Here is a 27902-nt window from a genome sequence, read left to right as displayed (position 1 = left end):
CTCATTGTCTCAGCCCTGTGACAGGGTGGACTAGGCCTTGAGGCCCCCTGCTGGAGGCCTTGTGGCCTTGCCACACTCCACCCCAGAAAAGGGCAGTACAGAGGTCCTCCAACCTGCATAGAGTGGCTGTGTGGGAAGCAGCCAATGGGGGCCCAGCAGGCTAGTATAAAAAGAGCTGCAGGACCAGACTAAAATCAGTTTCTTGCTAGAGCTGGAGGAGAGTGGATGGTGCTCTGGTCTGGCTGCTGAGACACCACCAGGACAAGGCCCTGAGGTAAGGGTGAAGAATGTGCTGGAACCACCGGGAAGTGGCCCAGGGACTTGTAGGAGCAACACAGTTTGTTTAAAGGGACATGGCAGATAGCTGCTATCTATAGGGTCCTTGGGCTAGGACCCGGAGTAGAGGGTGGGCTGGGTCCCCCACTACCAGCCACTGGGAAAGTGGCCTGGACTTTGAGTTACCCCAGAAAGGGAACTGACCTATAGTGGCCAGCTGGAGAGCTGTGGCCAGAAAGGCCCTGAGATGGCAAAGACATTGTCCCCAGGGAGGGAGCCCTGGGGCATCGCTCTATACCGGAGCACAGACAACTTGAGAGCGACATTACAGAGGGCACTGAGAGAGGCTCCTGTTGCACTTGTACCCTGGAAAGTGCTTGCTTTGTTTTTATTTCACATACAGCCTGTGTGTGCCTTGGCTGGAGGGATGAGTCAGCAAAGACCCACCACAAACAGGTAGACAGTGTGTGTAGGGACCCACACTTGGCCAGGGGACTCTCGCAAGAGGGGAGTGCACCCCATTACAAGCCCTCTCTGACATTCCTTCAAGGTCAGGCATGGAAGTGTTAGAGTATTGCTCAGCATGGCACGAGAAGGGGCCGCTATGAGTTAAGGCACAGATTACGATACCTTTGCTCACATTGAAAAGTACCTGATGCTTAAGTCAATGGGGCTGCTTGTACAGTATGATGTTATTGAATGTGAGCCAGCCTATGGCAGTCTGGCCCTGAGGTAGCGGTCTGTGTGAATATGAGTTTAGCATGGGCAGAATTCCCCACTTGCTCCTGCTGTTGGGTCCCTCCTCGAGTGCTGTAACTGGGACCATGTCACAGAGGTGAGTTAAGGAGCTTGCCCATGAGTGTAACTGGCCATCCTGCCGCCCTGAGCATATTTTTTTTCCTCCGTGGTGGAATAGCGCAATGGTGTTGTCTGAGTGACGTGATCTTGTAATCCAGCGGCTGCTCCTTAAGCTATAAGGGAGATTTCCTTTAGCTCCTGTGGTAGAGGACTGCATTAATGGAGCTAGTGTGCCCTGGCTGTGCTCACGCCCTATGGGTGTGTGATTGATATTGTGATTCGGTCTGTTGCCTGCAGCATATGGATTTATTACAGTAGGTCTAGCAACTGGAGACTTCCTACCAATACTTCTGCTTTTATAACCACTGACCCAAACCCTTGAGCTGTCATGCAGGAGCGACTCGAGTATGGATGTGTACACAGAGGGCTGCCTCCTGCTCCCACTGAAGCCCATGGGAGCTTTTCCGTTCACTTCACGGGGACCAAGATCTGGCCCTGAATCTCTACTGAGTAACACAACAGCATCAAAATGAGAGCAAGCCGCTGGGCTACATGATAAGAGTTTGGTGTCTGTATTTTATACAGCAGTTCTGAAGCTTGGCACCTATTGCTTGTTGATGACAGTTAGGACTGGTCTACTCAGCGTTCCATAAACATACAAGAGCCAGTCCCTGCCCTAAGAAGCTTACAATCTAGGTTGGATGTGGAAAAACCCCTGGTGCAGATATGTGCAATGCACCAGGAGACTGTACAAGCTCAAAACAGTGGAGAGATCTTGCAGAGTTCATCAATGAAAGGCTTTTTTTGCGTGTGGCAAGTTCCAGCAACTAGGAAAAACTAATAGCATTGACTTCATGAGGCCAGACATACTGTAGGGAGGCACTGTGCAGTTCTCCCCACCGCTCTGCCAAGGCTCCTCAGTTCTTGCCCTCAACACTCCTATTATTCCCCTGTGAATGCTGCCAGTTGGCCTGGTGACGTGGGCGTACATAAAGAGCCAAATTCTTCCCTCCGTTACCCTTGGCACCATGATAGACTTCAGGGGCGCTGCACGGGTGTTACTGAGGGCAGAGTTTGGCAGCCAGCTTCCAGTACGAAGTAGGTCAAGGCCACCAAATGCATTTTCTCCAGGAAGTTTGAATCCATACCTCTAGCAATAGAAATCAAACACATTAAACAACATTGTGTTGCCTGCCCTGTTAGCTGGACACAAGGCAACGCTGTACACAAAGCTTTATCCTTGTGCCAGGGTGAATGGAAATACGAGCATTTGCTTCCACCTGAACTTATGTGCGGTGGCACAAGCGCTTGAATCCCCCTACCTACATCACTGAATCATGCAGTATGTGGCGTGCCAGCTAAAGGATCCAGGCAGAAACTGTGCTTTGCTTTAACTGTGTATTTTTACTGAATAAAACTAAGCTGAGAATCCTGTAGCTGGGGCAGTATATTTTCTTGCTCCTGTAATTTATGAAACATTGAGACATTATGGTCTGTTAAATTCACCAAAGTGCTGCGCTGTAACGCCCCCATGTGGACGTTGCAGGCATGAACCCCACAAGGCTCCTAGTTTGCATTAATATAATCTTCTTTCAACAGGACTACATTAACAAGAACTAGGAACCTTTTAGTTCACGTCCGCAGCATCCACACTGTGGGAGTTACCCTGTAGCACTTTGGTGCACATGGCTATTCACATTCCCATAATCTGAACTGTGAGGCAGTGTAGACGTAGGTTTACTCACAATAAAATGAAGTAGGTCGGTATCTACCTGGTCTCTCTTGGTGAATCCAGCCCCATGTTTCCAGATGAGAACGCATATCAATCATACACTTTATCCTCTGTGGTTTCTAAGTAAAACACTAAGGATACAGTGCAGTATAACAGGGTTGAGGTGGCAATTACATTGGAAGCAAAGAGGGATAGCAGATTGAGTCCTGTAAATCTCTCCCATATGCATGAGCTGTCACTGTACTCTAGAGGGCAGTATGGTAATACCTATGATACCAATCATATCAACAAAGATTCCTCCAAATCTTCTTAATGAGACTATATTAGATATTAATATTAACAATTTAACTGATAGGATACAGAAGCCATCAGAAACAACAAGGAGTCTGGTGGCACCTTAAAGACTAACAGATTTATTTGGGCAGGTTTATGAAAGCAACATCAGATGACATGCCTTAGTTAAAATGCTCATTATCCCTTCATAAGAACCTGATTTGCAAGGGTTTATAGAGACACAGGGTTGAACTTTCACTGTCAGTCTAGCTGCATAGTCTTTTTAATTTTTAAAATGGTCTATTCGTAAGCTATTTTCAAGCAACAGGAAGGCAAATAAAAACTAGCCTTTTTTGTTTATTTCATATGCTTTATGTAGCAAGCCAGCCCTTTTTGAAAGGGAAAAACAAAACAAATGAACAAAATTATGTTTTACTGGCAGTTAATCTTTAATGTGGGCTGGAACTGTTTAGTAATTAAAAATATTATATATTTTTCTGAAATCCGAGGTGTTTACTTTAGAGAAGTACCTACTAAGTATGCCCAATAGTTACTTTTTCATAATTTTTTTTCTGCTCAGTACATTATAATCAATGAAAGTCAAAGTTCAAAACGATTTGCTTCAAAAAAGCATCCAAAAGGTTGGCCACATCTCCATAGTCCATCTAATGGTGTTCCCATGAACACCCTATAGTGTTCTTGGGTAATGTTCTTCGTGTTTGTTACTTTTGCTCAAGGATGGGTCTGAACCAAAATCATGGATCTGGTAACCCAACAAACTTTAGGGTATTCAAACTCTGGGTCCAAAGTTTTACATCTTGGATCCATCAGTGGTTATTTGCTTTGAACTAGTTGGCTCACTCTCCATTATTAGAGCTGTGCAAAACTAGCTGAGCCAGGTTCTCCAAACTTCACAAATCTGGGCTGAATTTCAGATTAATCTGAGCTGACTTAACTACAGTATATAGCTAAGCTAGTAGTAGGGTGCCAATAACCTAAGTAATACGGTTTTGTGGTTGCAGGCCAGGTAAAGATGGAGACTTTGGATGTTTTGAGCCAAAACCAAGTTGTTTGTTTGGGTTGTTTCATTTTTTGTTACAACTATCTGCATTACATTACATATAGGTGCCACAATATACTGGGTGCTGTACACGCATATGGTAAAAGAAAATCTCTGCCCTATGTAAGGATGGGGAGGAGTAGAACACAGGTCTGCAGGCCTCAAGGTTACTGAAACTTCTGCACTGCCAAGGGAGAACTGTGATCAATGCACTATAAACCCTGGGAAACTAAGCATCACAGGAAGTGCCACCCATGGAAGACCTGATTGGCGGCATCCCCTGTGACCACTAATTGATTGGTCCACATGCACTATTTAAGCATGATGATCCAGGAAGCTGTCTGTGCAACTCAGCAGTCCCCGGCATGATGTGACAACAGACCCCACTATCGCATCCTCCTTTGGACCCTGGCTCTGTTTTTCAGCTTTGACTCTTGGCTTGACTCCACTCTGGATTCCTGACTCTGGTTCTGACCTTTGGCTAGACCTGTGACTCCAGTTCTGATCACTAGACCTGACTCCTGGTCCTACTTGCTATCCTGGTTGTGATGCCCTGTGAGGGTCACAGTATAAATAGACAAGACAGTCAAGCAGTTTGAGAAAGGAAATAGCTGGGACACTGAGGCACAGAGAGATGAAGTGAAGTGCCTACAAAGCCTGCAGCAGAGCTGGGAACTATACCCATAACTCCTGAGTCCCAGTCCAGTGCCTTAGCCAGAAGAGCATCCACCTTGTTTGAACAGGTAAATCTGAAACTCAGGTGGAGGGAAACCCCATAAACTGATACCCAAATGAGGTTTGCATGAACCCCTGTAAACCCAAAATCCAGTTTCAGTCAAGTTTAATAATGACTGCATCTAATTTTCACTGTGCCTTTATAGGTTTTCATTCCTACCTGGATTTCTCAGACTGTGTTTGCTCTGGTAGAATATTGCAGATCCCATGAGCACTATCCAGAATGGATGGACCCGTGATTGGTGTCGCTCAACTTTTGCACATTGTTTTGACTCACCACATCTGGTTTTAGGTTAATGCCACTAATATGTGTCACTGTAACAGAACGGCCTACCCTTTTAAGGCCAGGAGGCCTGGGGACATTCAACCCTGTTCAATTAGCCCTGCCTGCTACACCTGTGCTGGCTGAGGGACATAAGGGGAAGGAAGCCCAGCAGAGGAGAGCTAGTTGAAGGGGAGAGCAGAAGGCTGAGGAGAATCCCAAGAAGAGCACAAAGCGGACAAAGGCCTGTGAAAGACTCCAGTGGGAAGGCCTAGCAGTGGCTATTCAAGAAAGAGCAGGGAGCAAGCCAAAAGACCCCAAGAGGGGCTGAGAGGAGAGATGGAAAAGAGCCTGGGAAGAGTGACTGCTGAGCCCAAAGGGTGAGTGGAAGAGCACTTGAATTAGAGGAGAGAAGACAGACCCATTGGGAAGGAGGGACTGGGCCCAGTTTAAGATTGAGGTAAAGATGGGGTGTTTTGTTTGTTTTGATTTGGATTCCCTGCTGGGGACGGACTTAGCTGGAGGACCAAGTTGCTGCAGTGTCACGTCTTTGGCTGGAGTAGGCTCCAGATGGTTGTGGGGATGCTGCGGCAGAGCAGCTGCAATGTCACGCTGTGCTGCAAGGTGGCACTCTGAGCCCGTGAGCTTTGTAACAGACCCTTTCAGCGAGTGAGCTGTACAAATGGGATCTCCCTCCAGTTCTGGTCGCTGTTAAACAACCCGTCACTGGACACAGATTTACATCGGTTTGCTCAAGTCGGTCCCATCCTTCAAGATGCTGAGTGCCTCCTGAGAAAGCCTTTGCATGGTACACAGTCTGAATCAGATTCATACCAATGTAGGGACAGAGAGGAGGTTGTTTGTGTATCAACTATTTAGAAGCTATGAGGGTGGCTCCAGCATCTGGTGTGGGCTGCCCTGAATTGCACTCCTGTTTCAGTAACAGAATAACTGAAGTGCAAGGATCCTCCTGCCCCCGACTTGCTGACACCCAACTTCTGCTCCACTCCCAGCTCACCCTGGAATGACCATGAGCCCAGGACTGCAGCAAAGACAGCTCAGAGATGACTCTCCTCCAGGGTGTTTTGGGCATCTAATCTGGGGCACCTTCCCTGCAACTCTTTAGTGCCAGCCTAGCTGGCATAGAGAAGTCTCAGGGCTCCACAGAATGGAACTTTGGTTTATGTGATTCAGAGTTTCACAAAGTTGGTTGGGACCATCACTTAGAATTTCTTGATTGTTTAGCAGGATTGTAAAAGCTTGAGGCCTAGGGTGGTTAAAATATTTGACTTGGTTTTACTTTCAAGCTAAAATGTAGAATCCACCCTAGTTCTTTCTTCAGAGCTTCCAACATTAGCATGGCAAGTGGCCAGACCTCAATTCAAGCTCATCTATACGCCATAACGCCAAAGAGTTCCAAACAGCGAGCCATCCCTGCAGTAAGGCTGGAAAACTTTTCCTTTAAAGCATTATATGAATCAAACCAGGATCATATTGCAACTGTTACAATAAATTGACCAGAATATGAGTATTGTTTAGCCATAAAAATCTGAAATTGGATCGTGACCTACATGCGGTATAAGGCCCTATGTAAATAGTGCCAGCATGAAAAATGGGAATCTCTACATACTGTAACCATAAAAAGCTGTCGTTTTTCCTTCTCGCCGAGGAGTGCTTCACTTTTTGTGGATTTTTATCAGGGTCTTGTTGAGTGAAGCAGAGATTAAACTAAATACATATGGCCTAGAAACCACTTACGACTACTGTGTATAGATGGAGCAGACTATACTGAGATTGCGAGCTGGTGACTTGTATTTCAAAACAAGTTTAGTCCTTCTTTCCGTGGTTGTGGAGATCCTTGTACGTGTCTCTTTACATTACCTCAGCAATGAGAAGTGAGGAGGGCAAAGAATGTGTCTGGATCAAATTTGTTATGGTTTTGGTTCTCACGAGATGAATACAATAAAATCTAATGGGACCATATTTCTACCTTTTTCCCCCCTTTACTTGGATGGTTAGGCATGGGACTGAGATCATTCCTGATGGACTTGATCCAGTGCCCATGAAGCTAATGGGTGTCCTTCTGTTGATTTTGATGGGCTTTGGATCAGGCCTTGTATATCATCTTTCAGCTTTTTCCATTCTGTAAAGCTTCCCCGTGTGCTTTCAGGAGAACGTGGCAGGAGAGACAAGATGCCCGACAGTTTTTTTTTTTTTTTTTTTCATGTCCAGCCCTGGCAGTGAAATGAGCATTGGTGGTCTCCGTCTATCTTCTTCCAAGTGTAAATTTGCTCCATTTCCCAAGCTTAGAAAAACCAGGTCACTCCAAAGGAAAGCTGATGTGTCAGGCTCTGGTATAAATAGCAGCAGGGTTCCCCCATCTCTTATATAGCTGGCTTTGTTGTCATTTAATATTAGAAGTACTGTGGATTCAACATCCGTTCCCTTAAGTCTGGCATGGATGCAGAGATCTCAGGGGTTCCAATTAAGTTTTAAAATAGAATTATTATCTGTTTGTGTTATGGTGTGCAGTCTTGGTCTAAGCACATCCTCAGGTAGCGTAAAGCAGCATCGCTCCATTGGCTTCAGTGAAGCCACACCACTTTACACCAGTACAGGGTCTAGCCCACCTCTTTTTAAGCTTAATTGGATCCCTTCCCATTTTCACGCATGGAGGCTGCCTAATGCTGGCGAGCCTACGGATGCAAGTATTGCACATTTTGGACTGAGACAGCAGCAAATTTCCAGAAACCAACTTCTTATAAAGATTAGAGGTAACTGTGGATAAATGAATTATTTGCATTGTAAATTCCAGCCAAGGTGTTTGGTTCAGAAGCAGCCAGAGAATGCAAGCATGAAATCTGAGAAGACTAAGATACCTGTGGACTGTGAAAGTTATTTACTTGTTGTTCAGTCATCTATCTGTGTCAAGAAGAGCTATGGGAGCGAAACCCAGAAGTACCACAACTTCCCAGGGTGACCTATTCCCGCAGGTTTTTGTCTATGTGATTGTCTGAACGCAGCTTCTCTTAGAACTCGCTTTATTTATTTGGGGGAAACTTTGCTCTATTAGTGTGAAACATTTATAGTAATATAAAGCATATTACTTTGTTAAGAATGGTAATGACTAGTGCCTTGATAAGGACAGCAATGCAAAAAGCTGTGGAATCACTCATAAAAATTCAATTTTCATTTTAAATGGTCTAGGTCACTAAGTGAATTGTCTTGGCTAAGATGTAAAATAGAGTCTGGACCCTGTCTGGTTTGTTAAAGATCTCATTTTTCCCCCCAGAAGAGTTAGCACAAAGGGGCTTAGCAATATTCCAAACTTCTTCTCCAGTTTCAAATAGAGACAGTATTTTACACTTCCCGTCTAAACTATAGTGTAGTGTTCCAGTGCAGTGCTCTGCTGCTCTTTGCCCCAGAGGCAGCTGCAATATTGTAGTGGGTGGAAATGATTCCTAGGTACTGTGTATGGCATTGTAAGGCCTTGGCTTCAGTGGGACTCCACTCATATGAGAGGGTTCATGCTAGCAAACCCTGATGCAAGATTGGAGTCTCAGTTTGTAAAGGACTTTGGGACTCTCCGGAAGGATAAGCATTTTATAAAAGTAACTGCTGACTGCACCTGTGCTGTACACAAAGATTGCATAAGAATTTCACAGTGGCAATGGAGACAAAATTTATATCCTCTCGCTCCAAAACCCCACCCCATAAGAGCTGAGCTAAAGGAGATTCTCCATTAATTCTTAGCAATATAGTGCCTATGAAACACCCTAGATCCAGCTGAAAAGTTCTAAGTCCACCCAGTAAAACGCAGCAATAGCCTTTGCATTACAATATTATCAACTTAGGAGAGAAAATAAAAGGAAGCTGATCAGTTTCCTTCACTTGATTTTGTTTGCAAGGTATTTGTGCATCTGTAGCTCCTTTTATGAATTCTCACCCCCCCCCCCCGCCATGGAATCAATAGACTTGCCAAAATAATGAATGTAGTTCGACAAACCTCTACGAAGCAGGAATTCTCTGTTTGCTGTCATTGTTTATTTTTGCAGAGGAATTTGACAAGTCTCTGGAAAACAAGGAGACTGTGTGAGTGACATGATCAGGTTGTGCTGTGGAATGCAGATTACCTGCAAAGTTCATTTAAAACTTTTTGGCTCACCAGAAGTTTTTCTCTTCCTCAATTTTTCTAAACTGCGATAATACTTTCAGCAGAGTATTAACAGAAAAACAGTATAAATTCCTGACCTTAATAAAGCCTATTGGATTAGACACTTTCTCATGCTGTGACCAGGGGTGCTGGAACAATTTGTATAGTGGGGGGGGAGGTGCAGAGAGCCATTGAACCACATTGTAAACCCTCTATATGATGGAAACCACTTCCGGCTAGGGGGTGTAGCAGCACCCCCAGGACCCTTAGTTCCAGCACCTATGGCTGTGACCTCCAATTCTATGTTCTCCCCAAGTAACAACATGACTTACATAATTGAATTAGAGTATTGCCAACCTCATCTGTTGGAAAAAGTCTGAGCCTGCCCCCCAAAATGATAAAATTGCCTTAAAAATGATGATTTTTTTAAAAAAAATCTTATTTGCCTTTTGGTTTCTGAGCCTATACGCTGTACTTGGGTCACATTTTCAAGGTTTTCTCTGCAACCCTGATGGCTAGAAACTTACTTTTTTAAAAAAGGAAAACCGAGACTCTCATGTAATTACAGGACATCAGGATCTGGGGCCCTAAGAAAAACACCAACACGAGACTCATAAGAGTTGGCAACATCGGGGTATAATCAGTGACAGAAGTAGGTTAGCCACCATGGACAATTAAGGTGCCTAAGGAGCATTCACGGAAGACAGGCAGTTGCAGAGACGCTAAATAAATTCTTTGCATCAGTCTTGACTGCAGAGGATGTGAGGGAGATTCCCACACTTGAGCCATTCTTTCTAGGTGACAAATCTGAGGAACTGTCCCAGACTGAGGTGTCAGTAGAAGAGGTTTTGGAACAAATTTGATAAATTAAACGGTAATAAGTCACCAGAACCAGATGGCATTCACTCAAAAGTTCTGAAGGAACTCAAATCTGAAATTGCAAAACTATTGACTATGGTATGTTACCTATTACTTGAGTTAGCCTCTGTACCAGATGACTGGAGGATAGCTAATGTCACATCAATTTTTAAAAAGGGCTCCCTAGGTGATCCTGGCAGTTGCAGGCCTATTTCTTTGATCCTAAAGATAGAATTTAAATATGAATGATCTTCATCCTGTGGATAGGTCTACTGTATTCAATTTAAATACAATTGGGATTAATTCGACCTGTCTTTAATTTTTTTTTAAAAAGTTACAAACTGTACAATGTAGTCAAAGTATATGCTACACATAAACTAATGAACCCCGAATCTCAGCAGAACAAACCTCTATTGTACATACCATCAAATTATAAGTGGATGAAGTGCTGATCTAATGCAGGTAACCGGCAATATATATTTGTCTATTATGCTGAACCTGCCTGTACAATATTCAAGGTTCATACCTGCTTTTCTATATGATGGATATCCCACAAGAAAAATTGTTACAAATGGATTGTATTAAAATAGATTTTGCCTCTTTGTGTGAGATGACAAATCTGTATTGAACATGTCACCCAGATTAGTAACATGATAAAATGCAATATGTGATGATGATGGGGGGAGAAGGGGGGGAAGAAAGCAGCTATAGATCAAACAGAACAAACTCCTAGGGTAACATTTTTCAATGTGGCTTAGGACCCTCAGTTCCATTTTTGGCATTTAGGCATCTAGGTCTCATTGAATGTTAATGGGATTTAAGCTTCAAAGTCCCTTTTGAAAATGGGACTTAACCTAAGTCACAGAGGTGCTCTGAAAATTTTACCCTTCGGCAAGTAAATCAGATATTTTGATTGTGATCCTTCAAGGGTGACGCCACTCGGTCTGTGCACGATTGGGGTCCTTCTGAGGAATCTGTATTTGGAACATACTTGAGAAATACCTACTTTAATAACACGAAGGCACTTTGCACTAGTAAGGTCAGACTGGTTGATAAAATAGAAGGAGCATTATTCTTTTTCTTACCATGCCATATAGGGCCCAGTGTGGTAGGGTTAAAGCTTAGAAGAATTTTGAATCAGGTTTTCAAGCAGAACTTTGAGACTGAAATTGGCCGTATAACATCTGTTTCTTCTGCACTGATTACCAGAAGGCACCAAGCTTGATTCATTGTTCGGACACATGGCTGTGAAGACTTTGTGTGACACCAATGACTGAGGCTGCCGGCGTTGCTCTGCAATGGAGAGTGCTGCTGAAAAACAGTGATTACTAGTTTTCTGATGCTGCTGTGAGGTTGTTCCCAGTCAGAGGAGAAATACAGAATAACAGTGCACTTAAATGGACACACTCAAGGCTATGACTGGTTATAATTCACTATATCTATTTATATATGCACTTGATAGGAATCTGATACTTTTCCCCCCTAATTGTTTTGCCACACAGGTGATTTGCATATTTATTTATTTGGGTGTGCTTGATTTGTCATCACCAGAGGGAACGAATGAGATTCTCTGGCTAGCTGGATTCCCTCTTTCCCTATCTGGACATCGTATTTCAATGGCGGTTACTCCCAACCAAAGCCCTGGACAACGTGCAGAAATGTAAAGTGTGTCTTCCCCCGCAGAGCACCATGAGATCGTTCTGCAGACGTGCGTTGAAGAATCCAAACCTGGAGGCAGAAGCTGGACTTCCAATGGAATCCCTTCCCTTCGGCTGGGGGAGGAGGAGCTGGCAGTCACCACGCTGTTGCTAATGGTGGTTTAGCTCCATCAGTGTCTGCAGCATTGGGACCTTTATTCTAGATGGGCAGCTGGCTCAGTGCAGGTGTAATCAACATGGTGACAGGGGCCATCTGCCTATCTACGTTACAGCATCTGTGTGATGGCGGCTCAGAGGGCCAGTAGTTAGCACAACTGACTTCTAGCCCCTGGCCTCTCTGTCAGGGCCATAGAGGTGCCTGTTCCTGATCCTCAGCCAGCAATCTTCAGCTTTCCACTTGCACTTGAGCCTTGGCCCTTAAGTGAGGCATAGTAGGAGAACCCAGGCCCTTTCTCTCCACTGGTTCCCAGCCCAAGGCCATGTGGGAAGCAACGCTGGCAGGGTCCGCCCTGCAGTGAGTCCAAATCCGTTGCCCTGTGCTGCTTCTTACCTATAGGTCCCTTCAGTTTGGGGCATGGCCCCTATGACAAACAGTAACTCACTTAACAACAAGTGTCCAGAGGAGTAGGCCCTGCAGGACCCGCTGGTTCACAAAGGGGGTGGTGGTTGGAGAAGGCTCTGCCTGGTGCCTTACCTGCCCTGTGGTCCCTTCTCAGGCTCCACCTTCCATCTGGCTTCCTGGAGAAGGGCTCTCCTCTCCTGCCATTTGTCCACCACCTCTTGTCTGGGCTTCTGAGCTCCTTTTAGCTTGCTCCTCCAGTCAGAGCATGCTCGGCCAGGGTGGCATTACCTGGACCCAGTGTGAGGTTAGTATACCCTATCACTGCCATTGCCATGGGTTAGATCATTGAGTCTGATGCTATTGACTTCATTGGGCTTTGGATCAGGCCCTATAAAGACCACAAAGCATCACAAAATCTTGCATTACTCTGAGAACCTCACATAGACATCCGAGCCAGAGTTACAATCCAGAGTTGGGTGCTCAGATACTATGAAGACAAGTACCTAGGTAGACAAAAATTCCTAAACTACCCCTTCATATGCATAACAGCAATGCATCTCCCAAAGTAAGTACAATTCTTTTTTTCTCTTAAAGGAGAGCTGCAATAAGGAGTGACTTTGATCATTATGGAGTGGTGGTTAAATCAAACCCTTTCCTGTTATGCCTTGAACATAACTTTCTAACAGTAGCAATAAATCCTATTATTTCTAAGATTGGTTTCACAGTGATCATGATTCACTGGATGTTCAGTGATTTATATCCTGGATTCCCTGCTGCCAGATGTGGCTGGGGCTGGGTTAGACAGAACAAAACTTCTAAAGAACAATAATACACCTTGATTGGTGCTGTTGTAGCGGTGAGGGCACTAGTCCAAGCTCCAGCTCACACAGGAAGTCAGAGGCAGACCTTTTACAAGCCACTTAGCCTCTCTGTGCCTTAGTTCCCCATCTGCAAAATGGGGCTAATAGCACTGCCCTACCTCATAGGGTGTTGTGAGGATAAATAATATTAAAGACTGTGAAGCAGTCAGATACCACAATAATGGGCCCCATATAAGTACATCCAATTTCCTATTTACCTGTATTTCTTAAGCCCACTGGGGCTTGCCTGTACAGCTCATAGATACTGACACATGGACAGCTAATTCAGAGGAGCTCTCTGTAGGCCCAGCAGCCAAAGGTTCCGTGCTGCCCTCCAGAGAAATCCCACCTGGTGGAGCTTTTTATTTATTTTTTGTAACTCTTTGTTTGTTGTGGCACCCATCAGCACTCTCTAGACGCACAGAAAGCACAGGACAGGAAACCATTCGGGGGTTTAAAGGGATTCAGCAGTGATCAAGGCAGTGCTTGGTGCATAGGAAGTTTTAGCTCTGTTGAACTCAAAGGTAAAACTCCCACTGACCTCAATGGAGGCCGGATTTCACCCACAGTATTTGCCATGCTAGTTCAGACAAATTGTCCGTCTCATCCTGTCTTTGGAAGTGGTCAGCGTGTAAAGCTTCCAGGAGGGAAACCTCCCCATAGCATTTAGATTGTAATTTTCTCAGGGCAAGGGCTTGTCTTTCTGTTCCATTGTCTGTGCACACTTAATGTGCTGTCTGAATAATAGTAAGGCTCCTGTCCAGTTGTGCGAATACTGTGACATTAAGGGAGCAAATTCCTTCCATGAAAGTGAAATGTTTCCACAAAGCTCACAAGTTTCGCATGGCTGGAGTGCTCAGTGGATGGCACTGTAAAGTCTATCAGTTCAGAAGAGAGTCCAAAGCATAAACTTCACTCTGTAACTCTGGAATGCAGCCATCCAGTTTCCATCCCTTTTTTTTTTTTTTTTAAATCCAGCACCTCCTTTCCTACAGTACTTGCGTTGCTGGTGGTAGCCAAAACAGGTGATGTGATACATTTTATTGGCATAGTAAAAGACTGAAATACTGAGGCTTTCAGGCTGCATAACAGGCTCTTTTTTGGAGAAGAGGGATCTGTGTGTGTGTGTTGTGCTGCGTCTCTTTAAGGATCTATCCAGCTACTCATAGGTCTATGCTTTAAATAACTGTTTAGTCTTATATGTCTCCATATGATCATGCAAGATATATTTCAAATACATCCTTATATGGCTTACTTAGGCACAATTCAGAAACAGCATGTGCCCTACTCAGAATAGCTCTTTGACTTCAGTTGGTCTTGAGCATGTGCTTAAAGTTAAGCTCCATGCTTAAGTTCTCTCCCGAAGAAAGATGCTTTCCTGAATCAGGGGTTTACACATGTGTAGCCCCGCTGACTTAAGTGGATTAATGAGCATAATTTTGCCCTATGTTATAATGTTTACAAGCTTAAAGCAGGATGGTTGTCAATGCATGATGTCTCAATGTGCAATGCATCCTTCCAAGCTGTAATCAGAGGAGCTTCACATTCTATCCCGCACTAATTGCCTTCTAGGACTTAGACTGGATTTCCATTTCAGTGGCACTTGTTAATGGCAATTCAGTGTCCAAAGACACAAACACGTTGCTCTGCTTACATGGTACATTCTTCCTTAGTTCTAATGAGATCTGATGGTTCAACATTACTGGTACCTCTGTCCCAAATAAGTGTGCGATATGGCAGAGAGCAGTCCAGGTTCGGATCTCTCACTGCTTTTACACTGGAATAGCTCCATGGACTTTAGTGGAGTTACTCCAGATTTACACCCCAGGTAGTGCATTCAGATTATTGATTTAATATTGAGGGAACCCCAGTCCTGGATCAGGACACCTTGTTCTAGGAGTTGTACAAACACAGAACTAAAAGACAGTCCCTGACCCCAAGAGTTTACGTTCTTTGTGTCTACAGTATCCAAAGAAAGGAAAGCTAGGTTGTTCAGGGACATCAGTAAAGAGAACTTGTAAATAACTGAGCTCACAGAGAGTGGCCAAAGATGATATCTTTCAAGTGAAAATACATTTTCTCCAACATTGGAAGAGCCAGCTGCTGCTACGGTATGTTGGTTTTGATGTTTGGTCAACTAGGGCTGCCCACACAGAAGGGGCATTGACAAATCCATTTGTTCCAGTGATGGTTGGGTGAGTTTTGCTTCATTGTTAATGATGCAGGTCAAGTTGAACTGCTTTATATCCTCTTCTGCCTGCAGGTTGTTTATAAGAATGGATTTCAGCATCTGCGTTATGACTTTTAGCTGGTGAACAATAGAGACAAACTGCCGCTCAGTTCACGTGCAAAAACAGATTCATGCTTTCTGTGATAGCATGGTCTGACCTCATGGCATCCGAGACTCATCTAGCTGTTTGCAACCATTAGTAGTACTATTTATCATTATGCCTGTGTTAGTGTTTGTCTTTCCTCACCCATACCTACAGTAACTCTTCACTTAACATTGTAGTTATGCTCCTGAAAAATGCTACTTTAAGCTAAACGATGTTAAGCAAATCCAATTTCCCCCTAAGAATTAATGTAAATGTGGGGGTTAGGTTCCGGGGAATTTTTTTTCGCCAGGCAAAAGACATTATATACTTATACAGTATAAATTTTAAATTTTAAACAAACTATTTAATACTGTACTCACCAGTGATGACTGTGAAGCTTGGTTCAGGTGGGGCGTATTGGGGCTTTCCCCACTACGCCCGTCTAGCGCTCCTGCCGGGGAGCGGGGTCGGGGGCTTGCCCACTGCCCGGCTGGAATGCTGGGCAGGTGGAGTGGGATAAGCCCCCACACCCCAACCCTGCTCCCAAGCTGGAATGCCAGGTGGGCGGAATGGGGAAAGCTCCCACTCCCCAACCCTGCTCCCCAGCTGGAACACCGGGCAGACGGAATGGGACGAGCCCCCGCGCCCCGACCCCACTCCCCGGCAGGAGTGCTGGCTGGGTGGAATGAGGCAAGCCCCCGACCCCACTCCCCAGCAGGAGCGCTGGGTGGGCGGGTGGAGCGGGGCAAGCCAAACAATTTTATAATGGAATGCTGCACAACTTTAAACAAGTATGTTCTCTAACAGATCAGCAACCTAATAACGAAACAGTGTTAACCGGGATGACTTTAAGTGAGGAGTTACTGTATTTGTTTCTCTACATCTTGTCTTTTTAGATTGCAAGCTCTCTGGGGCCAAGGTCTGTCATTTGTGAGGTGTTTGTACAGCTCCTAGCACGGGAGAGAAGCTGTCTTGGCTGAACTCTCTAGGTGCTACCACAATGCAAATAATTATAGAATTGAATCGTAGAGTCATAGGACTGACAGGGAACTCAAGACATTTGTGAAATAATTAGTGATGACAACATGGGAGGAAGCAGGGTCTTGTGGTAAAAGCACTAGGCTGGGGTGTAAGAGATCTGGGTTCAACTCCTCTTTCTCTCTGACCATGGGCAAGTTACCTAAACCTTCTTGGTGCCTCATTTCTCCAGCATTGAAACAAGAGAATAGCCTACCCTCTTTTTGTCTTGTATACTTAGATCACAAGATATTTGGGGCAAGGGCTGTGTTAAGTTGTTTTGTGCGACCCCTTTGTACTCTGGTATCTTGAGCGCAGCTGGAGCTGCTCAGCGCTGTTTGTAAGACAAACAACAAAATTCTAGAATTTGGCATTATTTCACAGAAAGAAAACTGCCAGCATTTTAGTTCAATCTCCAGCTGCTTTGATTTATAAATAAAACACTTCAATATTATTCTCTGAACACTTCAATCTCTGTCATTTGGGCTAGATGCTAATTTTGTTGTCCTAGTTTTACAGAACGTTTAATTATAGGTGATGGCTGGAGAAGCCCGTCTGGCTGCTTTGGAAGCTGCTTAAGACAGCGCTGAAATGAGTCTGCTTGGAGAGCCCTTCTGCAGCATTTGAAGAGATGAGTGTAGTGCGTGCGTGCAATGAGTTAAGTGATCTAAGAGGAGACATAATGTTCTGGAGGATGCAAGAACTGTTAGCACTGCCATGCAGGAGGCCCGGGACACAGTAGCCACGAAGGATTCTCTCCCCCCTTCTGCCCCTTTCTGGTGGAAAATGATGTCCGTCTTCTTCCTAATATTCCTGCCAGCTTATTCATGGAACATACCTCAGAGGAGGCAGCATGTTCATAACCCCCAGTGTGGCTGGGCGTGGAGGAGCTGCTAGTGCAGTAGATGAGAAAGACATTGGCCAAAAGGTAGGAAAGAACTGAAAGCCAAGCACATGTTGTGACATGGCAGGTGGGGGGGTGTCTCATTTAGATTTGTGTGTGTGTGTGTCTTACAATTCCTTTCCCTGGTGTGTGTTTACTCCTTGACTAACAGCTTCTCCTGTGTCCTTGACTTTCTTTAAAAGAGCCTCTTGGCCAGAAAGAGGCGGCTGTGTGTGAAGGGAGGCACATGTGGCCCCTTGCCCCCTGTGTCTGCATTCACCTCCATAGTCCGTGCAAGGGGGCCAGGTGGTGCTGTGATTAGGTGTAGGTCAGTGATGCATGAGTGGGGGTTCTCTGAGGGCAGGGTTATTTTCAGAGGGAGGCTGTATAAATTGGTGTAAGGGATTGCAAGCCGGTGCAAAAGAGAGACTGAAAGTGATGTGTGCAATGAAATACAACCAATAGAAAAGTGCAAGTATAAGCTAACATATCCTCCAACACCCAGAACACTTAATATATCATTTCTATTGCCATAGTACTGAGAGCATGGTTCCATTGTGCTACGCAGTGAACAAGCAGAACAGTCCCTGCTCCAACAAATCTAAGGCCTCCAATCCTGCAAATATGCATGTGCTTAAATTAACGCACTGTGAATAGTCCCACTAACTGTGGTGCAGTGTTGCCAGCTCTGTTTAGTGCTCATGATATTTGCAGTTTTTCTTCAAGCTTCAGCTCCTGGAATCAGAGGACTTCATGAGAATCTCAGCTTTCATTTGGGGGAAAAAAAGTTCCTAGCCCACATTCTACAGGCCACTATCCTCCGATCCCACTGAGGGTTACCAAAAGAAACTGCACCATCTGCTCAAGAAACTCCCTGCTATAGCACAGGAACAAATCTACACAGACAAACCCCTAGAGCCCCGACCAGGGGTATTCTGTCTGCTACCCAAGATCCATAAACCTGGAAATCCCAGATGCCCCATCATCTCAGGCATTAGCACTCTTACAGCAGGATTTTCTGGCTATGTGGACTCTCTTCTCAGACCCTACACCACCAGCACTCCTAGCTATCTTCGAGACACCACTGACTTCCTGAGGAAACTACAGTGCATTGGTGATCTTCCTGAAAACACCATCCTGGCCACCATGGATGTAGAAACTCTTTACACCAATATTCCACATGAGGATGGACTACAAGCTGTCAGGAACAGTATCCCTGATGAGGCCACAGCACACCTGGTGGCTGAGCTTTGTGACTTTGTCCTCACCCACAACCATTTCAGAGACAACTTATACCTTCAAGTCAGCAGCACTGCTATGGGTACCCGCATGGCCCCAGAGTATGTCGACATTTTTATGGCTGACTTAGAACTACACTTACTCAGCTCCCATCCCTTAGCGCCCCTCCTCTACTTGCGCTACATTGATGACATCATCATATGGACCCACAGTAAGGAGGCCCTTGAAGAATTCCACCATAATTTCAACAATTTCCACCCCACCATCAACCTCAGCCTGGACCAGTTCACACAAGAGATCCACTTCCTGGACACTACAGTGCACATAAGTGATGGTCACATAAACACCATCCTATACCGGAAACCTACTGACTGCTATACTTACCTACACCCCTCCAGCTTCCATCCAGAACACATCACACGATCCATTGTCTACAGCCAAGCCCTAAGATACAACCGCATTTGCTCCAATCCCTCAGATGGAGACAAACACCTACAAGGTCTTTATCAAGCATTCTTAAAACTACAGTACTCACCTGGTGAAGTGAGGAAACAGAATGACAGCGTGAGACTGGTGCCCAGAAGTCACCTACTACTGGACAGGCCCAACAAGGAAAATGACAGAATATCACACTGGCAATTACATACAGCCCCCAGTTTAAACCTCTCCAGCACATTATCAGCGATCTACAACCTATCCTGGAAAATGATCCCTCACTCTCCCAGACCTTGGGAGGCAGGCCAGTCTTCTGTTACAGATAGCCCCTCAACCTGAAGCAAATATTAACAAGCAACTACACACCACACCACAGAAACACTAACCTAGGAATCAATCTCTGTAACAAACCCTGTTGCCTACTCTGTCCCCATATCTACTTTAGCAAAACCATCAGAGGACCCAACCACATCAGCCAAACCATCAGGGGCTCATTCACCTGCACGTCTACTGATGTGATATATGCCATCATGTGCCAACAATGCCCCTCTGCCATGTACATTGGCCAAACTGGACAGTCTCTACATAAAAGAATAAATGGACACAAAGCAGACATCAGGAATGGTAACATACAAAAGCCAGTAGGAGAACACTTCAGTCTCCCTGTATGTTCAATAACAGATTTAAAAGTAGCCATTCTTCAACAAAAAAACTTCAAAGAGAAACTGCCGAGCTACAATTCATTTGCAAACTTAACACCATTAATTTGGCTTGAATAGGGACTGGGAGTGGCTGGCTCACTACAAAAACAATTTTCCCTCTCTTGGTATTGATACCTCCCCATCAGTTATTGAGAGTGGACCACATCCACCCTGACTGAATTGGTCTAGTCAACACTGGTTCTCCACTTGTAAGGTAACTCCCTTCTCTTCATGTGCCAGTATATTTATGCCTGTATCTGTAATTTTCACTCCATGCATCTGAAGAAGTGGGGTTTTTTACCCATGAAAGCTTATGCCCAAATAAATCTGTTAGTCTTTAACGTGCCACCTGATTCCTCGTTCTTTTTGTGTATACACACTAACATGGGTACGCCTCTGATACTTGGCACCTAGCCCCCATGGTTGTGGAGAAAAGCTTGAAAACATGAAGCGGATGCACCCTAGAGGCTCAGCAATCATTGTCAAGGCAAATCCTGAAGGAACTTAGCCTTCTTGCAGGTCACATAACATCCAAATTGATCTCTCACTAGGTATTTAAAATGGTCAGGATGGTTATTTAGTTTATGTCCAATTAGGTGATTTTTATGACACTACCGGAGCTTTTGATGACCATGTGATCTCCAGCCATGTAGCGGCATCCCTTGGTAAAAGTGCCTTGTAATTCATTGGTCTACCATCCTTATAAATATATGCATTCCAATAAACGGATCCAGTTGGCTGGGTTTGGCTCTGACTATCCTCATTTCTTTGTCCTGCCATTTAATATAGAGCAGCTGCTGTAAGACGATGGAATTGAAAACATCAATCTGCCGCTTGTCAGCCATTCTCAGCACCTATGTTTCACTGCACAATAGGTCTGATATAACCATTGCCCTGTAGAGCCACAGCGTCATAGCAACCTTGTTGTCCTGACGTCTCCATGGAAGCCTCTGCATGGCATGGAACATGGTGGTGGCTGCTGCTTTACCAGTGCTCAGAAGGCATATTTTAAAAAATGCCCATTTTTATTAATTAAAATACAAAAAAACCAACCTACCCTATAATCTTTAAGCCAATCTCCTAAGTCTTTGGGGCCTGACTGATGATTCTTTGAATGCTTGGCGTCAGCGATACAAGTTGAACATGTGCTGAAGTCTTTTGCGGGATCAGGGCCTAAGACCATCCGCTCCCGCACCCCACAAAAAAGGCATGTAACGCTACGTCTACATTTGGCCTGCAGCATTTTTAGATGACTGCAGCGGTTGCCTAGGTCTGAAGCTGTCACTGCTCAGACCACTGGAAGCTTTATCTTTACCATGTTACAATTTTTACAGGATTTATATTTAAAGAGGTCTGTCACTGAGCTCAGATGGAGCCAGATGTGGTTATAAAACTGATGGCAGAAGCAAAAGAGCAGGTCCCAGTGGCTAGATTATGAGGTTTAAACCAGAGTGCTGATCATCACCTGCTACTTGTTTTCTGTGTAGCCTTAATTAAATCACTAAAACTCCCTGCCTCAGTTTCCTTATTTGTAAAATGAGACCATACTTTGCCTCCTGTGCTATGGATTATTTAGTTTGCAAGGGTCTGTTAAACATACCCTCATCGCGTCTGTTGTGGTGTAAGAGCAACGACCGTCTGTTTTAGTTTAAAAAAAAAAAAGCAGAATTTAATTGAATAAGTATAAAATGTGCTAATTGTTCCCTCCTAAAACGTTTCTCTGTGACATTGCCAGTTAAAAACATCAGTTCAAGTAAAGGGATTTTTGGCAATGACTGCACATTTGATATTCTGGCTGTCTTGTTTTTTACACTAATGGTGTTTTTATTTGCCATATGGAAAAATACCTGTATCCCAGATTATAGTAATCTCTTGGTACAAGGCCTCTTCCTGTCTGTCAGTCTCAATCTGAGGTACGGGAGAAGCCAGGAGGGGAAAGGGAGCTGGGTTGGATGTCAATGAAACAGCAAAAAGTAAAAAGCAAACACAGCAGAGGGTCCCTGCCTGTAACTGCATTGTACTGATTACACATATGAATGGCATGCTCATAGAACAATGATGTATGTATAACCCTATGTCTTTTCCCCCTTTTATTGTATCGTTGCTGATATTCCTTCTACAAGTGACAATTTTGCTGTGTTAATGAATAATAAATCCCTGCAGATTTAAGGGACCACAGAACCCTGTGCGTAAGAGAATCCATGTCCTTGGGCCAAATTTCTCTGTGTGTGTTAAATCCTTCCCTTCAGTTTACTGGATTACAGCTAGTGGAAGCATATAGAGCAAGAGGCTACAAAGTAGACTGCTCTGATGAACTCCACAGGGAGCAGTTCCAGCTGCAGTTGGGTTTAAATCTGTTTTATGCTCATGTTACAAAACTTCCTGCTTCCAGCTATTTCTCTTGGATGGAAGATACCTAAAGTGTATGTCCTAACAGCCCATGACTCCTACCTGTCCCGCTAAGAACTGAGCCCAGAACACCCCCTTTCTTTGTTTGTTCCATGTCTGACGATTTTACTGGTTGCAATATATATGGATTCAGGTTATGGCTTCAGTAATAAAATAATTAGAGACACTTTGAAGGGTGAGATTGTGTCCTCTCTGCTTTAGTGTGGAAAAGAATCCAAGACAGAGTGGCATGCAAAGGCACAGATTGATTGGAACTCACCACTCCATAGAGCTCAGAGGGTCTAATGCAAGGTTTTCAGACTGTGTGTATGTCTGTATAATAATACTTGGAGCTAATAGGGAGAATAACCTAATCCACACGATCATGATGCTCTCTAGCAGCTAGTTGCAAAGGCTATACATCCAACCCCTGTCCCCAACCAGAAGAAGCTCTCTTTTAGCTGAAGTATTGGATTCTTAGGGAGGAAAATCCAAGGTTCAGGCCCTGTTGATGACTATGAAATCAGTATGGGAATGAAGTCAGAGTTGATTCTATATGGTTACTTTACCATCAGCTTTATCTCAAAACTTTATTATAATCTGGGAACCAGACTCTTGTAAAGTAGAAGTTGTACATGTCATTTAATTAATGATCTGGAAGGAGTGAACAATGAATTGGCATAATTTGCAGACAATACGAAATTACTCAAGATAGCTAAATCCAAGGCAGACTGTGAGGAGTTACAAAGGGATCTCACAAAACTGGATGACTGGGCAACAAAATAGCAGATGAAATTCAGTGTTGATAAATGCAAAGTAATGTACCTGGGGGGAAAATAATCTCAACACATATATAATGATGGGTTCTAATAGCTGTTACCATTCAAGATATAGATCCAAAGTCACTGTGGATAGTTCTCTGAAAACTTCAGGTCAATGAGCATCAGTGATCAAAAAATCTAAAAAGGATAGAAGATAAGACTGAAAACATCATAATGTCACTATATAAATCCATGTGCGCCCACACTTGCATGCTATGTCCAGTTCTGGTCTTCCCATCTGAAAAAGGAGATAGTGGAACTGGAAAAGGTTCAGAGAAGGGCAACAAAGATGATCAAGGGTAGTGAATGACTTCCATATGAGGAGAGACTAAAAAGGGCAGGGTTGTTCAGCTTCGAAAAGAGACTGCTAAGAACAGGGCCAGATTTAAACCTTGCGCGCCCCTAGGTACAGCATCTACAGCACTGTCCCCTACCTACAGGTGACCTTTGTTTGCACAGTTTTAAAGAGATAAGGTGTCCCTAGAATGCCAGTGCCGCTAGGCACATGCCTAATTGGAAATCCAGCCTTGGCTAAGGAGGGATTTGATAGAGGTCTATAAAATCATGAACAGTCTGGGAAAAGTGGAGAGAGAATTATTAATAGGCAGCAGGCTGAATACAGACAAGAGGAAGTACTTTTCACGCAATGCACAACTAAGCTGTGGAACTCATTGCCAAAGTATGCTGTGATGGCCAAAAGTATTACTGGGTTCAAAAAAGAACTAGACAAATGGATGGAGGATAAATCCATAAGTGGCTATTAGCCAAGATGGTCAGGGACACAACCCCATGCTTGGGGCAAGCCTAACGCTCTGACTACCAGAAACTGGGAATGGAAGACCAGGTGGATCTCTTCATAATTGCCCTATTCTGTACGCTGCCCCTAAAACTCTGGTCCAGGTCACTGTTGGAGACAGGATACTGGGCCTGGTCTTACCCAGTGTGGCAGCTCTTATGTTCTTATGATAGAAACGCATTTCCCTCAACTCTCCCAACTCCAATCAATCCAGCTGAGATCAACTTTGGTTAGAATCTGGACAAATAATGGTAAACCTATTTATCTGAATTTCTAAACCATGACTACATTTGTTCCTTCTCCGTGTCTCTCTCTCCCTTTGTGTGATTTCAAAAGGAGATGTGACATATAGCACCAGTGACAATGTCATTTTTGTTTTTATCACTGTCCATTTAAATATCCTCTCATCTGACAAGTGGATTTGAAATTCACTTTATTTGTGCATGTTCCATCCTGGAACTAGCACAAATAAGAGACCGTTCTGCTCAGAATGGAAAATTAATCAAGGGCTGTAATGCTGGATTTTTGCTCCTTTATTATTCTGACACATGAAGAAGTGGTAGCAAACAAACCCTAGGACACCAATGGTGTATCACACAGCTGTAAAATAAGTCTAAATCCTAACTTTACTGAGCTGTAAAGTCTGTTGGAAATTCTACTGATGTGAAGCATTTCTAAACTGAGATTTTCTTCTGTGAGGAAGACGGGGCATCTGCACTGCCATTGAAAACACAGCAGGGTCAAGCTCATCAGTGTATTTCTGGGGATGGTGTTGTGAATGGAATGGCCTTTCTATGTAAAAAAAAATATTAAACTCTGAAAAAACATGTTCAATTTGTTTAGGAGAATTGAAAGAAATCTTCCAAGTAAAGGACAATTCAGCTTTACAGGTTAACTGAAACCAAGGGTAAAATTCTGATCCCATTGAACTTAATAGATGCTTTGCTATTGATTGCAATCCTGTCCCTTCTAAAATCAAGTAAAGCAGATGTATCAGTAAAGGCAGTATTTGCTGCCTGAAGGTTTAAAAGCCTGCTATGCATGTTGTAGGAGCACAGATATAATTGTGCTTCTTGGCCGCATTCTACTCTGCTCACGAAGGAGGGTACTGTTCAATAGGATTATGGCTGGCAAATCAGGCCTTGAATTACTGCTCTCACCTTCCCTACTTTCATGCCTGCCTTACACTACTAACATGAGAAAGGAATCAGATCCTCTCATTTCTATTCAAAATCCTGAACTGGTTCTTCCTTGATTTAAAAAAATATATATAACTGGATGGCCTGCAAGCCTTTCTGGGTTGTTAATATGAATAATCCTGCACGGCAGCAGACTTGTGTTATCTGGAAATTAGGGTTGTGTGAAAAAAAATAAATGACCCTGTTCATTTGCTATGTTGGTGAATGATAAAATATTCTAATACATTCACTATTAATGTCACTTGAGAGGAACTGGAAGCAAATAGCTGCTGTGATTGTGAGCCATTGGCCTCATTGTTTTATATTGCGTTGCTTTGACTGTGAGTAATGTTCTCTGTCTTCGCTTCATGCTCAAACATAGATTTCTGCAGAATCCCATTTGGGTGGAGGCTAACTAAGTCTGTCATCCTGACAACACAGGATTGTAAATTACAGCAGATTTCAAGTGCTCAGCACCCCAATGGGGGCCAGATTTTCAAAAGCGGCTCAGCCCCCAATGTGTATCCAACATGCTGAGCTCTTTGGCAGATCTGGGCCAGTCCAATATCAAGCGACTCATGAAATAGAGGGTTCTGCTGCTTCCCTTTCTACTTAGTGGTACCCAGTCATCAACCCATTGTTTCACAAAATCAGGTAACTAAGAAGAGCCTGATCCAAAGTTCATGGAAGTCAATGAGTCTCTTTCAGTGGACTTCAGTGTGCTTTGGAGTAGGCCCTAATGCAGTGTTGCCAAGTCTCATGATAATTATTGTTTTCCTTAAAGCCCCAGCTCCTGGAGTGAAGTGGATATGTGATGAATTCAGCCTTCATTCTTAAAGCAAAAGTAAGTTTCTAGCCCTCGTGGCTGTGGAGAAAGCTTCAAAATGGGACCCCAGGGCACCCTAAAGGCTCAAAAAGCAGAAGGCAAATAAAAAGAACACCAAATCTATTATTTTTATATAATCTCATTATTTTCGGTGAGCCTGACTCATGATTTTTGAACATTTGGGGTTGGCAATACTAACCTAAGGGCTTGGCTTTATGGCAAGTGACTGTGCGGTGAGTCAGGGTGTGAAGCTACAGTGCACAAGCTTGCTGCACAGTAACCGCCGGTGTCGACACTTCTACAGTGCTCCGAAAGTCCTGAAGGGCTGTTGGCTTAAGCTGGGACTTTCAGTGCATGGTAGCAGTGTCCACAGAGGATGTTAACTGAATTAGCAAGCTGCTGCACTGTAGATTCACATCCTGGCTTTCTGCATGGTAATTTGCCATGGAAACATGCCGCAAGGCTTTCTAATCCTTAGATGTAGCTGTTTATAGGCTTAAGGGGGCTAGCCCTAATATTTCTTGGTCAGCCACAAAACAGTGATCCATAAAGTACTGTACTTTTATGGCTCCCTGTGCCCCGCAGGGATATTTAAAGTGATTTTCATTATGTAACTTCCCTTAAGCTTCTGCAACTCCCGCCCTACCATCCAAGCCCTGTGGGTGGGGGGAGAGGGGAGTGTCAACTTCTTGTGGTCATTCCTCTACGCCGTTGATCCTGTCTTAAACACATCTGACTGAAAGCAAAAGCCAACTGTAGCAGGGTCGACACCCGCTCCTGCCCTGAGGGACTTAGAACAGCCTGGGAGAGGGCTATGGCTGGGGACAAGAAGACAGGGTTGATTGGGGAAGGCAGCAACAGCTGGGGCCATGCCCCAGTCAGGCCCAGCTGGCCCCTATAAGAGGCTGTGAGTCCAAACAGACTCTCTGCCTGTAGAGAGAGAGAAGGGCATGTCTGCAAGGGAGCCTAACCAAGTGCCTAGAGTGGAGCAGGGCTGGGGGAAGGTCAAGGGAGCTGGGGAACTCCAGCCTGGAAACCCCCTAGGCTGCGGCCTAGTCGAAGGCTAGTTAGATACTGAGGTTGCAGGGGGGCAGCCCACAGGTAGGCAGAGGCAGCAGGTCCAAATCCCCCATTGCCTGTGATGAGTGGCTTATATACTGCAGTCAGCCCCAGTGAATGGGGGCTAGATAGTGACTGAGCAGTAGCCAAAGACTGAGGTGAGGTAGGGATAGGGGGTGGGGGTTCCCCTGGGTGGGGAGACCCTGCAAGTGAGGGGTTACTGCCAGGGGGTAGCACCCTGGTGTACAAGGGGCACCGGGTCCGGGAGGGACACAGGGGCCTGGCATAATTGGGACACCGGCCTGCAGACGGTGCTCCAAGGCTGGAAGTAGAGCTACTTCCCAGGACACCAGCAGGAGGGGGTGAATCCGACGTGCTTACACTAACCCTTAACAGTATGGAGTGACCTGGGCAGTAGCCTCTACTGATACTTGTCTCTGTCCCAATTTTATGTATCACTATTGACTTTTGGATTGCTTATCATAGGGAGGTCAGAGACAGGAGCTTTGAACCATGGCCTGAAGATATTTTCCTTTCTGAAAGGCTCATTGGAGACATCTTGACCAAATGGATAGTTGACCCAAATAACAAAAGGGGGTGGAGAGGAGCGGTGACTCTTTCAGAAATGTAATTGAAATTTTTCTATTTATTTTTTCCAAATTCTAAACTTCAGCAAAAATTCTAACCTAGAACATTTCCAGCCCGCTCTTGTGAGGCCCAAGATGCTGGCTCTCAGCATTAGCACAGTCTCGCTAGGCCTAGGCGTTCTCATTGCTATTCAATCTAGATCTGTAGATCTGCCACAGCTCCCACTCGAACTAGTGAAAATGGATGGGATAGTCTCCTATGAGTTCCTGTTAACCCCTCCCAGACCTGAGTTCCTTGCATAGGGGATGATGCATCCTAACCTGCCTTTTGCTGTTCCCCATTCCCTGCCAAATCGACTTATAGAGGGAAACAGGCATAGAAGAATACTCATCCCTACACACAGGTCCTCATTCCTCTAGCCGAATGCGA

At 44.5% G+C, this 27902-nt stretch overlaps 1 protein-coding gene across 2 annotated transcripts in view; it reads left to right on the top strand.

Moving 5' to 3' along the window:
- ANKFN1 (ankyrin repeat and fibronectin type III domain containing 1) overlaps window positions 1-27902 on the top strand; it is a 302026-nt gene that overhangs the window by 6979 nt on the left and 267145 nt on the right. Inside the window, exon 1 of one of the 2 annotated variants that reach the window (XM_075119245.1) lies at window positions 17203-17487. The exons of the other annotated variant lie outside the window; for it this stretch is intronic. The gene's annotated coding sequence lies outside the window, so the exon portion shown is untranslated. Of the gene's footprint in view, window positions 1-17202; window positions 17488-27902 lie in introns of those variants that run through there. 2 annotated transcript variants of the gene reach the window in all.

Source organism: Caretta caretta, chromosome 14, assembly GCF_965140235.1.
Source record: "Caretta caretta isolate rCarCar2 chromosome 14, rCarCar1.hap1, whole genome shotgun sequence".
In the NCBI taxonomy this organism is placed as follows: domain Eukaryota; kingdom Metazoa; phylum Chordata; order Testudines; family Cheloniidae; genus Caretta; species Caretta caretta.
This window is presented reverse-complemented; position numbering and strand designations above follow the sequence as displayed.